This window comes from Rhineura floridana, chromosome 2 (assembly GCF_030035675.1).
Source record: "Rhineura floridana isolate rRhiFlo1 chromosome 2, rRhiFlo1.hap2, whole genome shotgun sequence".
Lineage (NCBI taxonomy): Eukaryota > Metazoa > Chordata > Lepidosauria > Squamata > Rhineuridae > Rhineura > Rhineura floridana.
The window spans coordinates 85,385,265-85,399,710 of NC_084481.1; positions in this window are offsets into that span (position 1 = coordinate 85,385,265).

Genomic DNA, 14,446 nt, shown 5'->3' on the forward strand with positions numbered 1-14,446 from the left:
GCACAGCACATGTCTTGTTTCTGTTATTTGGGCTGATTGTAGGTGTTGCTACAACTCACCATATACTGAGAGGCACATTACCAAATTCTTCTAAGCTACACAGGAAGTGGATTGGACTGTGAAAGACAAATCCAAATTGTGTTTGCATTTTTACAAATTTGTAGGGTAGTATGCTCAATAAAACAGGTAATCCGGAGAGGCCTTTAAACAGTTTAAACAGTTTCTCCCCTCACAGAGCTACAATCCCCAGAACAGGAGCTAACTGTTAAACCACTCTGGCCAATGGAACTCTGTCAGGGGACTAAGACTCTCCTGTCAATGCTCAGCACCCTTCACAAACTACACTTCCCAGGATTCTCTGGGGAAACCAAGACTGTCTAAAGTAAAATAAAGGCCTGGCATGGGTGTGACCCCCTGATTAGTCAAGCCAAACATCTGTGAGTCTGGTTTTTAGAGCACTGACAGTTGGTCCTTACTAAGCATGCCTGCTCTGTCATAGACTCCAATGTTAAATTTCTTAAATTAATTAAAAATCAGCCAGGCATTGCCACCACACCAATGAAGACTCATGACACATATATGGAGTAATGTTATATTTATTAAAATATAACACATAATCAATTGAATCCAAATCAGCCAATCATTATATATCAAATAGTTCGAGCAGGTGAGGCTCCACCTATCTGGGAGGGTCTATACCCTCCAATACAGAGGCAACTGAGTCACATCGGACTGCTAGAGGAGCACTTAAAGCAACAACCAATAAGCTATCATTCCTAAAATAGGCATATTTTATATTTCATTTTAGCTATTTCAGGGATAAAACAAAGCATTTAAAACTACAGGCAATAGAATGCCTTAAGCAACCAACATATTAAATTATTCCTGCTACACTCCTGCTATAGAAAAACTATTGTTATAAGCTTATTAACTACTAGAGATCCATAAAGAAAATTACAGTTAAAACTTAATCATTCAAAAAGCCAACAAACATTGATTTAGCAAACTTATAAATTTTTTTTAATTATTTATTTATTTATTTTTCCATTAACCTTAATGTATTGGCTCTCAGAAAGCCACAACAATGAGTTCACCTGGCTGTAGAGCATTTCTTGTAAGCTTGCATAGCATAAATTACCATTCTCTGAATCACACTTATTTACATATTTTGAAGCCGCATAAGAAGTCTGAGATGTGGGATTCTAATGAACTCACCTTAAAATAAATTATCTTTTGCCCTTTAGAGATGATATTGCATAAGCATCTATACTTTTTCTCCATGCATAATAAATGCAACAAAATTATGAAACTAAATGATCGAGAACAGCATTTTAAAAACCAAACCATGAATGTAGGAGTACAAACAGAACTAAATATAAAATAAATTGATATGGGGAAAAGCAATAAATGAAGGTCCATCTAAAACCTAAATCCGCAATACTACCCCAGAATAAGCTTTATACATCTCTATATAAATATCCATATATATCTATAAAGATTTTAAAATTAATTTATATATTCATCTCATTATTTATTCATTTAATGATGATAAAATCATTCTATATATAATAAAGAACTTAAGAAGTCAAACAAGCAGACACCCACCCCACCCTTCCAAGCTACTCACCCCTCCTCCATGAAAAAAGCAAAAGGGAACTTGGGAATCTAAATATATATCTATAAATATTAAAATGAATTCACATATTTATTTATTAATAATAAAATTATAATATACCTAGAAATATCTTGAAATTAATTTATATAATTATCTATTTGTTTAGATATTTAGTAATAATAAAATTATATTATATATAATTTAATTAATAAGACAAAACAAGCATACACCCCCCCACCCATGTAAGCAACTCATTAAAATAAGCAGGCAGCAATCAACGCACTAAAATAGTAAGGGGAAAGGGGGGAAAGGAAGGGGGGGTGAGGGAGGATCCCAGTCCTTTTATATTTATATAATTAATTAAACAAGTACTTCCCTACCAATTAATTTATAATTACACCTGCTCAATCAATTAATAGATAATTAAAGCAACCAAACAGTTAAATAAATTAAACCACATGGACATACAGACCAAATAGGAAAGCTTACTGTACTGTAAAACAAAGCAGACGGGGGAAGGGGGCGCACAGGAATAAAAGATCTCACAATACTCCTGTGGAATTTGAACAAGAAACCATTGACTCTACCACCCACAACTCTTCCCAACTATACCACCCCAGGTATCAGCGGAAACAGAAAGCACATTAAAGCGCTAATTAAGGCCAAGGAAACAAAACCAACGGGTGGCCGCTAATCCTGTGGGCGGATGCCCGCAGCCCAGCTGATTAGCAGGAGAAAGACACGGAGGAAGCCTCTTGTTAGCGGGAAGTAGATTTGGCTGCCGCAAGGCAAAAAGGCGTGATATTAGGGAGGAACACACTATTTATAGCTGCTCTATCCCTTCTCCTGATAGGGCATCAAGTCCCTCCTGACCAACTTGAGAACCTTTAGAACCCTCACGAGTCTTCCTGGCAATGTGGTGGAGGCAAACACGCCCCCATTCAAGGCGGGAACGGCATTTTTTAAAAAACTTTTAAACTGCAGAAGATGAAGGTCAGAGTGGGGGACAAGGATTGCAAATACTCTGTGAACATGGCTGATTTTTCATTAATTTCAACAAATTATGAGACCAGTGATAGAAAAAAAGTCCAACCGGGGTCTGGACTTTTTTCTCTTGTTTTATACTTTGAACTCTTGATTTTCTCTGAGTTTTTTGTGTATCACTATGAAAACTTAGAACAGCCTTTCCCAACCTTTTGGTCCCCAGATGTTGCTGGACCACAGTTCCCATCATTCCTTACCACTGGCCATGCTGGCTGGGGCTGATGGGGGTTGTAATCCAACAGCATCTGGAAACCCAAAGGTTGGGGAAGGCTGACTTAGAGGGTTGTTAAGCAAGAGTTTCTGAGTTCAGGACTATAACTTCTGTAAAGTTTTGTTTTGAAATGAAGTTATGGGAAGCAGCAGAATGGCATCTGGGGTATTTTCAATGTAACACTGTGGAATGCGAAAAATCCATGCTGACTATAGTATGCAGCCGCTCTCATGGCTGTACAGTCTGGTCTTTACTAAACATTTGTTCTGATTTGTTTGTGGAGTGGTTAGACAATAATGTGCATTCATCCTGAGGAATGTTATACAGCTGATATAGCAAATGCCGTAAAGCCACTTACTTTTGTATATTATATTCTAATATATGAACTGATGTGTGGGCTGTTCATTAACTCAATTATTCTGCATAAAAATAATTATAAATTAAGTTACAGACTAATCCAGTAGAAATTTTAACAATAATGGATAAAATGATTTTATATATAAAGAAAGAAAAACATAGTACATACCATTTCCTTCTGTCAATCAGTTATAAAAATATATTGAGAATTTTACCAACATAATATATCCTAGAGATGTCACTGTATTTTGGCATGCAGTATAGTATTCTTATGGTGAAGTGTCTCTGGTAACCCATTAAGGGTTAATGTAAAATAGCTAAGCAAACTCAGCTGAGATATGGCATGTATTGAGTGGCTGGAGGAGTAGTTTGCACAGTTGTGTTAGTTCTGCAGCCCCCCCCCCAACGGCTTAACTGATTAGTCATTTAAAATACAGCAACATTTGCTATATCAGCTGTATAACATTCCTCACTCGGAGGCATTCACCATTAGTAGTTAATGTTCTCTATTATGTTTTTTGCCCTTTGTAGTGTATACTCATCATGAAAGCCACTGAAGAAGATTAATTGTCAAAATGCGTCTGGCTATGGTATACATTGTGCATTATATGGGCACTGATTTATGTACATTGGCCACTGTTTACACATTGCCTTTTATTTCCACATTGATATTGCCTGGATTATATTATATATTTTGTATTTCATTGAGTTTGGGCACTGATTTTTTACACATTTTTGGCCATCTTTTTATTACTATATTTTATTACTATATGAGAATACTTATAAGGATTTTATATTGATTGTTTATATACATATTAAATTTTTTATATTATTTTATAACAATGCATTCTATGTCTGTACCTGTGTACTTGTTGATAACATGGGGCCAGGCTGTTTAGCCTGTGCAATGTAGAGGTAGTGGTTAATCAGCACAGTCAAACTCTATGCTCCTGCACTGACACAACATATGAGCAAAACATCTGAACTGGACTTCTGAGAGGTGCTAATAGAGTAATTTTATGAAGACAGGAATTCACACAGGAAAAATTTCTCATCGTATTCCTATGCAAAAGTAGTTTCTGGTGAACTCCACATAGCATTTGCATCAACCTAGCATTACTCAGGAGAGATAATTAAGAAAGTGCCACTTTGAAACTTATTGAAATGTAGAGTTCTAGAATATCATGCCATAGAAAATTAGCACTACATTTATTTGTACATAAATGGAATATTTACATGTCTATTCCACTGCTTAACTATATATGCTCATAAAGAAGTGTTGTTATCAATGGAGTGAAAACAAAATGAAACTTACTGATAACAGACTTCTACTACTTACTCTTCCCTGATTGATATACCACATCCAAATTAAGACTCAATGAGACAAGAACTAGTGAAAAGGTTATTATTTATTAAAACATAATAAAGGAAGGACTTGCACCAATGTCACATAACAAATGCAGGCAGATGCAACCTGCACAGGCGGGGAGAAAATCTCCTGCTGGCTGCTAAGGGCAAAACTACCCAAGATCTAGTTCAACATCCAAGCTGGGATGATGGGAACCAAACACCACCTTCCCATAAAGGGAAGCCATGGGTGTGTGACCTGACAAGTCCTAGCCACACCCACTGTTCAGTGTTCAGCAAGTGGTGCATGCCAGGCCCTCAGAAGGCCAAACCAAGTAGCCCCTCCCCAAGTTGCTTGACATAGGAGGTGGTTAGTGAAGTGCCCTTCACTCAGCATGACTCAGGGTGCTGACAGTGCTCTAAGTCACTTGCCTGTCCACAATAAATACCAGATAAACCAAACAGCCAAATCAAAACCCAAGCTCACTGTAACCAATCAAATTAATAACAGCGTGAAGCAGGCAAAAAACACAACAAACAGATGCACCCAAAGGTCAGTCAGTATGCTGTGCACCCCCCCAAAAATCCTACTCAGGCACAAGTGGCAACTGACAAAACTTATGTTGCTCAAAGGGTGAGGGTGGGGTGCTGGAAAAGGAGAAGGGGAAGAGCTCAGGTGAGGAGTCAACTTTAATAGGCATCCTGCTTCCAGAGCCATTTGGCCAAGTAAAGGACTCCCTCCCCCCATCCCCTTGGAAAGATGTTCTGTCTTTCCCTTCCTCCTCCCTTGAGTGGAGCAAACTTGCCCACAACTAAAGGTTGGGAATGACACTAACTGAATACTACAACCTCTTTAGAAAACAATATAAATTCCTGTTCTCATTACATTTCAGAAGCCTCCTGACTTGGAATTGCAGCCAGGAGGTACAAGTGATGTATGAAATGGGGAAAAGAAATCCTATCTCACCAAACCACATGCAAAGACAAAGAGAGGAAAAGAGTGATTTGCAACTGCTGTAATTATAGACCATTTGCTGTAATATTTAGATGAGAGGCAAATATTTCCCATCCTCCCCAAATGATGATAAAAATAAATTGAAACTCTTCGCTAAAGCAGACTTTACAGCAGGGAAAGAAGACTTTTATTTAAACACTTTTATTAGGGATCCCCCCCCAAAAAAATTAAAATCAGGTCCTTTGATTTTACTGCAACTTTTTAAACTAGTCTGTGGTCAACTTTGTGGGGAGAAAAAAGAGGACAACTTGGAATTCTTATTTGTTGGCTCTGTTTCAGAGAAAGTTAATCACACTTACACCCTGTTGAAATTAATGGGACTTGAGTGAGTTGTGACTAACATGCCTAATGTTGAATAAGATAAAAAGAAATGAGGAGGAAAACAGGACATTTCTTCTCCCAGGCATTTTAGCATGTGTTTTAAATTGTTTTAAATTTTTAAATTGTGTTTTAAATTGTTTTTAAAAGATGTGTTTTTAAATTTGAATATTTGTTTTAATGCTTTTAGTTACTGTAAACCGCCCAGAGAGCTTTGGCTATGGGGCGCTATATAAGTACAATCAATCAATCAATAAAATGAGATGACTTTTATAAAATAACACAGTCAAGTGGTAGGTTTTCATTAAATATTTGTCTATACTGCATATGTGTGGAATAAGTGCTTTTTTGGTTAAAAATATCTTGAGAGAAGTGCTGTGGGTGAAAGAAAGAAAAGAAAAGAAGAGGTGACGGTACTCTGTACAAGTGAGTACTGTTACGACCGCCCCAAAAACACCCTGTATAGAATCATACCTGAAAACTTGTGTGATTCTATGAAAGTCGCTATCACCTGATGATATACATCACTCAAAACTGAGACAATGAGAAGGACCTGTCCTGCCCCTTAAAGCAGGGTACCCAATATAAGGCTCATAAAAAAAGTCTGGCTAGTGCCCATGTAAAATATGTCTGAGAACATTTCCCAGGATCTCTGCAGCATTTGGGTCTTCATGACATACATTGAGGGGTTCTTCACCAGATGTTAGGGGAAGGACTGTAGCTCAGCAGTGGAGCATCCACCTTGCATGGAGACAATCCCAAGTTTAATCCCCAGCAACTCAAGGAAGGGCTGGGAGAGACCCCTATTTGAAATCCTGGCGTGCCACTGTCAGTCAGTGTAGACAGTACTGTGCTAGATGGACCAATGGTCTGACTCAGTATATGGCAGTTTTTTATGTTGCTTATGTTTTTTTATGAGGAAAGCATTCCTAGAAGTTCAAAAGGTTAAAAACCACTGATCTAGATTTTAGAATAAGGGATTGATTGACATATACTTGTTGGTACAATTGCTCTGGACATTACGTGATATTCAATGAAGTCATAGAGCAGACCCATTGATTTCAGTGGATCTCCCCTGAGTATGACTAACATCATAATGGAGTTGACACCCGTGATTCTTTTTGTGAAACATTCAAAATCAGATCTCAATCAAATCTTATGCTTAACTCAGGCTAAATGTTTAAATTTAGCACCTCTCTCCCCCTGAAAGGAAGCCCCAATCTATCTCTCATGATTTTGCTCTCTAGCTGAAAGTCATACCAGTGTAAAGGAGACATTCACAGCTGAATCTTTTCTTCATTCCATTCTTCTCCATTTGAGCTTTAAAATCACATTGTTAAGATATCCTAAAGTAGTAACATTTTAACAGCATAAAAAAACCACGCTTCTCACAAATACCAATACTTAAGCTAGTTTCCGCTAAGGGAATCAACTAATTATACAAATGTGCAGTAATATGGTGAAGAAACACAGCAGCATGATTAAAATCCAGATTACTCACTTTAGAGAGTTCTGTGTGGCCTGGGGATGCTTTTAAAACTAATTTTCATGTATATATAGCCGTCAGGAAATCCAACCACAAAGTTCCCAACACTTCCTAAAAAATGCTTCTAACAGTGTGAGTTTATCTTCCACTAAGCACTGGTGCGAGATTGGATTGCACTCAAGAGCCAGGGCAGACAGTGCTGCACCTGATTTGTCTCTGTGATTTTTCTAATCATAGAGGAGCAGCTGCTATCTTATGAGTGTATTGGGGATGCTTGAGGAATTCAATCCCTCCCATTCCTATATTAAATTAGCTGATCTGCACCTATTAGACTGATGTACAGATTGAAACTTAGGTATCCTCTGGATTTCTCACATTCCCAAATGTTGTAATGCAATTATCAGCAGTTTACATGTAGCAAAATACTAGGGCTATGCACAGCACCCCCATTTGCCCCATGGCTTTGATCCTGGGGGGCATCAGGCTAGCCTGCCCTGGGTGGACCTGGGTTGACCTGGGGACCACCCCCACCCCACCCTGGATCCAGTCCCAAATAAGTTCAGAGGTGGGGCTCATGTTTAATTAATTTTAAAACCCTAATTAAACATATAGCCAAGACAGTGGCAGGGGAAAGAGTCCTTGTATCTCCTTCCACTCCTGACTGAGATGGTGTCAAATCTGCAGTGTGCAGTAATGCCCCCCATATCAATGCCTCAGTGCCACCCTGCAGAATTGACACCTTCACTGAACAGCCATGGATTGTTCTGGGTCATCCAACTGAACCCGTATTGATCTGTGGTCAGAGCTTGGAAGTAACTCATTATTTTTAACAAGTTACTTGTAATTAGTTACAATTTTAAATAACGAGTGGGTAATTCCATTACATTTGGCAAGTAACGGAACGACTAGTAATTTCCCTACTTTTCAGCTGCAACTTTAATGTTTCCACGTTAGGTTGGACATTACTTGGGGGCGGGAACAAAGGGAAGTCAGCTCCTGGCTGTGATTGGTTAACACAAGACATGTGCCTCACACTGATTGGACCTCTGCGCAGACTCTCTCTTCCCTCGTGATCTGTGTTAGGAGGCATGAGGGAAGAGGTGAATAGGCAGGGCCTGCTAGCGTCTGAGAGGAAAAAATGGATGCCAGAGGAAAAAACCAGGGCAAGGACAACGGAGGAGAAGGCAGCAGCAGAATGGCGAAGAGCTGTGGAGGTGAGTGATGATGATTTGTGTGTGTGTGTGTGTGTGTGCCCCCCCGCGGCCCCTTCCGCCCCACTGTGGCATTTCCCCTCCCCGCAGCCCCTTCTGCCCCTCCCACTGCCTCTCCTTGCCTTGTTGCCGCCCCCCCATCAATCACAAGGCATTTCTGAAACTTCGGCCTACACTTCTCTTCCTTCCCCCCCTTTTTGAACTCTCCCCCTTGTTCCTATGCATACCTGTGTGCTGTATTTATCCAGACAGAGCACTCCTGCCTTTTAAAATGCCGGCTAGCTTTTTATTGTATATGTATTTGAACTCCATCTTTCTTTTTATTTGTATTTTTGTCCTGTTTAATCACAAGACTGAATTGTATGTGGGACAAAAACTGTCTCAGTAATAATAATAATAAAAATAAAAAATCATTAGGCGTATAATAAATGGCTTAAGGCTGATTTTTTTGTTCTTGGCAGAGATGAGGTGAGAAGTAGGGTCCTTGCAGCTCCTCCTCTCAGTCCCCCAGCTCTCAAACTCATGTTCTGTGAGAAAGAGAGAGATTCCCAGTCCCAGAGAGAGATAGACTGTTGACAATCTCTGCTAATATCTATACAAATGTACATAACATGCATCACCTGAACTCACATGATCTAGAGTTACCTTAGATCTTGCAAGATTTGCAAATGAGAAGCAATAGGGTTTTATATTAGTTCTGACTGTCTATTGGGCTATCATAGGTTATATGTTTTTTTCATTTTCTATGGCAAAAACTCCAACTTCAGTGGAATTTATGTGATGTGTTCTAATCATTTGAATTTGGCTAATGAATGCTTTATTCTTTCATCAGAACTTTAGCAGTAGTACTAAAATATTAATAAAAAAGAAAAGGGAAAGAAAAATACTTTACATACATCATTCAGCTGTATTGCTAATTATAGATATAGATATAAAAGATAAACGGCATTTTGTCAAAAGTATTTTTGTCTACATTTTATACCTCATCCTTGGTTTTCCAAGCTTGGCATGGAATGCTTCTCATACAGAATTAATTTGAAATGCTGCATATTTATTATCATAATCATCATATTCAAAATAAAAAATATATGTACCGCCTTCAAGTTGATTCCAACTTATGGTGACCCTATGAATAGGGTTTTCATGAGGCTGAGAGGCAGTGACTGGCCCAAGGTCACCCAGTGAGCTTCATGGCTATGTGGGGATTTGAACCCTAGTCTCATTTTGTTCTCACAACAACCCTGTGAGATAATAGGTTAGACTGGCCCAGGCAGGGTTATTCAGTGAGCAAAAATGATGCAAATAGGATCTCTTTTAATTGTACTATCGACCTGCTTACTTCCACTCTGACTGGGGGATCTTGCAGCATGGGGAAGAGATGGGGGCACATCACAGCTGAAGTTCACCCATATAGGAGCATTATCTCTTGTTTATTACAGAGACGCCTGTTGCAGGTTTTGCTGCTGAGAGCAGCAGTCAGTTAGTGCGGCCACTTGAGTCACAGCTTGTTGATCCTGAGGAGGCAAAACTAGAAAGTGAGGTTCAGAAAGGAGGCCCTGTGCATGAGGAGGAGGAGGGCATGAAGCAGTGCCAGTTGCCCACAGCCACATCTGCAGAACAGCAAGTACCATGGTTTGGCTTTGAGAAAGCTTGTACATTTGTGAGCCAGAGTGGGAAAAATGTTGTTGTACGATGCAATTACTGCCTTCCAAGGATCAAAAATCTGAGATCAGCTGTTTCCTCCTCATCCAATGTGAAGAAACATTTTGAGGTAAGCCTTTGTCATGCTGGTCCTCAAAGAGTGTCCATTGTCTATTTATGTTTAAATTGTGAAGTTCCTCTTCCATTTTTTCTTGGATTCATGCTTTGTTCTTCTTCCTCAGAGGGCACACCCTGAGAAGCTGAGAGCAATTGAAGAAGCAATAAAGGCAAGGAGACGTGGCCTTCCAGAACCAATGCATGACACCCCTCCTCCCAAAATGCTGAAGCAGCAGCAGACAACCCTTGAGAGGTGGGGATCTGGCAGGGAGCCTGTCACCCAGAGCAATCTCGACAGGAGAATCATTGATTTCATTGTAGAGGAGACATTACCACTTCAGACTGTGGACAAACCATCATTCATTAATCTGGTTCGCATTGGACTCCCCAAAGATCTCACCATCATATGTGCCAAGACTCTGAGAGACAGAATTGAGAAGAGAGCATGCCACATGAGAGAAACTCTTGCAAACCGAATGGGTGCTGTGGCATATATAGCAACCACTGCAGATTGTTGGACCAATGGCAAGAAGAGTTACTTTGGGGTAACAGCCCACTGGATCAACCCAACTACCCTGAAACGTGAGGTCGGGGCCTTGGCTTGTAAGCGTCTGAAGGGGCCCCATACATACGATGTCCTTTCAAAAGCACTGCATGATGTACATGTGCAGTACAGGATCCACAACAAAGTTATGTGCACTACTACAGACAATGGCTCCAACTTTGTGAAAGCGTTCAGAGTTTTCATGGCCAAAGAACCAGTGGAAGCTGCAGGCACCAGTGACGATGATGGTGATAACCAGGAGGAGGAGGAGGCTGAGGTGGAGTTTGTGCCTATCTGTGAGATCCTGGACACAGGACCTGAGGCAGAGGAAGAAGCTGCAGACTCAGGAGAGGATTTTGTTTTACCACCACACCAGAGATGTGCTAGCCACACCCTCAACCTTGTGGCAACACAAGACATAGAGGCCATGCTTTCTGACTCCTCCAAAAGTAGTCTTCTTGGTCCTTTCAAGAAACAGTTTCGTTCCTTGATGGGAAAGTGCAGCAAGTTGTGGTCCAAGCAGAACCAGTCAGCCCAGATTGCTGAGTATATCCGTGCGCAATGTGGTGTGTATCTGAAGGTACTGAATAAGACCAGGTGGAATTCCACCTTTGATGCGTTGAAGCAACTACATGAGCTCCTGTCAACTGTGCCACTAAAAATGCATGCACGCTCTGCAATCTGGACCGCAAGTTAGAAGGACTGGAAAACAAACCTGAGAGGTACACATACTGTTTTCAGCTCCTTAGAGGTGTGCGCGAAGCCCTAAGAAAGCGGTTTGCAGCTATCTGGGAGGACAACAGGCTTCTTCTGGCAGCCTGCCTACACCCTCGCTTCAAACTAGATTGGCTGGAATCGTGTCAGGCCACCACCCATACCAACAAGTAAGAACATTAGGGAAGCCCTTTGGGTGGATTACTCCAAGGGAAATGTTGTCTCAAGGGAGGCATCAGAGGGCTTAAGGTGGTAGGCAGGGGCTGGTCCTTTTCTTCCTGGGGCTCCTCATCACAACCTTGGGTTGCTGCAGGTAATCCTTAAGGGTCTGCTGTGCTGCCCCATGAGTGTGGTGACTTGGTCACCTTCCTACCTTCCATGTCATCATCCACAGGCTCAGGCTGGACCCTGAACCAGGGGCATGACAAGCATCAGGAAATGAAGAGCAGATGATGGTTTCCTAACATATATGTGTTAACATATCCTCTCTCTTTCTTAGATACACAATGGAAGCCTTGCTTAAAGCTGAAATAAAGATGGGTGTACTTAATGATCACAGTGATCAGTCTTCAGATAAAGACCAGGAAGGAGATGACTTAGAAGATGACTTCTTTAACTTTCTGCCCCAGGGCAAGAAGGCAGCAGTGGACACTGCTGAGGAGGAACTGGTGAGGTACCTGAGGTCTCCCAGCAGGGAAGTGTCATCACTCCATGGCTTTCCACGTGTGCTGCGGTGTTTTTTGCAGCACAACACAGGCATGCCTTCAAGCGCCGCAGTAGAACGCCTGTTCAGTACTGGTGGCAACGTAATGACTGTAAAAAGACATTCCTTGTCTGACATGCTCTTTGAGCATCTTGTTCTTTTGAGACATAACAGAAACATATTATAAAAGCATTTCAAGTGTAAAATTTGATTTCAAGAGTTGGGGTATCTTCATTGCTTGGGGGGATGTGAGATTCTGTTATGCCATTATGTTAATCTTATGGATAATTTTTTTTATTCTACTACCCCCTGTGTGTGTGTGTTTATTTTTAATATTGTTTTAGGCTTCTTAGATGTGTAGCAGCCAAGGCCAGCACCTTGTAGGAGTTTTTTTTAAAAAGTAACTGAAATGTAATTGTAGTGATTACTTTTGAGAAAAAGTAAAGTAATCAGCTACTTTCAGAGCAATTGTAATTGTAACGGTAATTACTACTTTTTTGGGCCAAGTAATTGTAACTGTAATTTATTACTTTTTAAAAGTAATCTTCCAAGCTCTGTCTGTGGTTGTCTGAACCTGACTCATCTGATGCCCGAGTACGTCTGAATAGGCCTGATTTGGCTCAGGCCTCAGTTGAATCCAGTGCACAACCCTAAAGAAAGCACATTTAAATATGTATGTTGAAAGACAATATGTATTTAAATATTCATTTGGAGAGTTTTTTAATTTTTAATGTGGAAATGGAATGAATTATGGGTAAAAATATGTGACACTGATATGGACTGCAAACAGATTCATCCATTGCTAGTGAGCATGCCCAGAGCATTACTCTGTGCATGCAAGTAAACCCAGCATGTCAGCTGAGTTCTCTCCAAAACAATAGCTGCAGAGTCTATATGTTTCTTTGTAGAACTGGAACTGGGCATTTGAGGATGATGACTGAGAAATGTTTTTAGTCTTGGGGCAGAACTAGCAGACATTATTAGGAACATGGAGCTTCTGCCAAAAAAAATCAGCCTCATGGTGAGTTCACTTCAGCCTCCATATCATGTAATACAATGTACACCATTAAAGTGTTCATTTTCCTGGCTTTTTCCCACTTCTTTGTGTAAATAATAGGGCTGTGCCATGAGCTGAGCCAGATCAAATCAAGTTTAGGATGGGGCTAATGTTCGATTAGGCTCTTTGAACCCTACATGAGGTTGTGAGGAGCAGGGGAGGGGATGCTACTCACCAGCTGGTGAGTGGCAGATTCAATCCTGCTTGACGCTGCTTCTTTGCCAGTGCCCTCCCTGTGGAGAAGGTGCTGGGGAATTAACATTACCTTGCAGTCTATAGAAAGATGGGATAGGGAGGTAGAGCTCAACTTTGCTGTACCTTCTCAAAAGCCTCTCAACCAACTCTAGAAGCTCCCCCTCCATGGCCTTCTTGGCTCAGATGCATTAGTTCTTGAACTCATTAACCATTGGAAAACTTAGCACAGCGCACCTGAAGTTGCTGCTGCTGCTTCTGCTCAGGGTAGCTCCAAGCGAAACATATGCCTGCAGCCTTCCCACCTGATGCCCTGACCCTGACAGCTTCCGATCACTCCAGGCAGCCTGACCCAACCTGGGGTGATCCAGGACTGTCTGAACTTGACTGGGCCCAAGGCTAGATGTCCCCACCCTCCAAATTGTTACTATTTGGCATGTGGCTGAATCCTGTGCACAGACCTAGCAAATAGTCCCAGGGCAGGATCGAAAGCAGGAATGGGGAACCTGTGGCCTTCCAAATGTTGTCAAACTACAACTCCAATCCTCCCCAGACATTGGCCATGCTGGGAGTTTTAGTTCAGCAACATCTGGAAGACAACAATTTCCCCACCCGTGGTCTAAATGTATGTGATATATTTGCTGAAGTGAAGCAAGTCTAGATCTGGTTGGTGTTTGGATATCTTGGAACTCCATGTACTATTTTTAACCTTTAGAGCAGGGATAAACAACATGACACCCTTCAAATGCTGCTGGACTCCAACCCCCATCACCCCTGACCATTGGCCATGCTGACTGGGGCTGATGGGAATTACGGTCCAACACAATCTGAAGGGCACCTCACTGACTTTTCCTGCCCTAGATTTTAATGATCT